Raw genomic sequence first — 644 nt, 5'->3', positions numbered from 1 at the left:
AGTGGTGAGGATTTTCATTTTCTTTACATTGAGATGTAATCCATATGGAAGGCTGTGCTTTTTGATCTTCATCAGTAAATGTTTTAAGTCCTCTTCACTTTCAGCAAGCAAGGTTGTATCCTCTTCTTTCTTCTTCTAGTTGAGCTCTGATCATCCAGCCATTGAAGACAGGTCAAGTGCGTATTATCTGTAAGTGTGGGTGTTCTTGTGCATATGTCCTCTGTTATCAGCTGGATGCTTCACTCTCCACTCTAGTACTCTGTGGCTATGTCACTGACTCTGGGCCCAAGAGTCCCCAGGTCTTACCATACTGCTGGCCAACCAGATCTCCACCCAGGTTCACAGGAGTGTATTGAACATGGTTGGACTTAGCTGGCAGCTTCATTGCTGTTTTTTCCTCACTTCCCCTTATCAGTGACCAGCGTGGTCACCAGTCAGAGCACGTGTCTGCTCGTGTATTCCCATTAAGTCTCAGTCTTGGAAGGGGGTTTGCCCTGAGGGGACCCGACCACTTGCCTTGATGTTCCTGGGTGAGTAACTTGCTTGTGCTTGTAGTAGTCAGTCAGACTGCCATTATTGTTTTGTATTTTTCCTGTTGGTCTTTCTTTCAAGAAGTATCTTCTATTCTTCTAGCAACATCAGGC

Source organism: Chrysochloris asiatica, unplaced genomic scaffold (genome assembly GCF_000296735.1).
Source record: "Chrysochloris asiatica unplaced genomic scaffold, ChrAsi1.0 scaffold00267, whole genome shotgun sequence".
Taxonomy (NCBI): Eukaryota; Metazoa; Chordata; class Mammalia; order Afrosoricida; family Chrysochloridae; genus Chrysochloris; species Chrysochloris asiatica.
The sequence above is the reverse complement of the archived record's forward strand: the minus strand, read 5'-3'. Positions refer to the sequence as shown.